The sequence below is a fragment of the Sinocyclocheilus grahami genome, unplaced genomic scaffold (assembly GCF_001515645.1).
Source record: "Sinocyclocheilus grahami isolate Dianchi unplaced genomic scaffold, SAMN03320097.WGS_v1.1 scaffold9424.1, whole genome shotgun sequence".
NCBI lineage: Eukaryota > Metazoa > Chordata > Actinopteri > Cypriniformes > Cyprinidae > Sinocyclocheilus > Sinocyclocheilus grahami.
The window spans coordinates 5,982-6,626 of NW_015512606.1; positions in this window are offsets into that span (position 1 = coordinate 5,982).

Consider the following 645-nt stretch of genomic DNA (forward strand, 5'->3'; position numbering starts at 1 on the left):
ATAAGATTTGACTCAGTAGCAGCTGATTTACTGTGCTGAATACAAAAAAAATGTAAAATAAATATATATATATACTGTACATATATAATCCTTTACCTATGGTGCACAAACTATTCCAGTATAACACATTGGTAATTTTGCTGTAGAATAAGCTGATGAACCTTAAGTTTTTTTTTTTTTTCTTATAGGGTCATAATTCTTGAGGATGATCTGGAAAAGTTAATGGTTGCTAAGGAGACGGAGGAGGTGACGTGTGCGGGGTATCAGGAGCTGAAGGAGCGCCTGGAGCTGCTGCAGCCACACATGCAGGCCAGCACCTGCTGCTGGGACGACACACTCGCACAGGTCGACCGCATGCTACGCCGAGTCTCCAGCTGCCCAGGTCAGAGGTCATCCTCTCAAACAATCACAGCACACCACTTTGGAATAGGAGTTGAATCGCTGTTTTGTTTCATTACACATTTAGTTTCATTCATGTGCTAATCCATTTCTAATTATGTTTTAGAGTGTTTTTAAAGATGTTTAATTTTAGTTTAGTTATAATTTAGTATAGTCCTAAGAAATGGCACCTAAATTGAATTTGAGACATTTGAAATTACTTCAAATTAAAAATGAATTATTAATACAATCGTGCTAAAGGTCCTT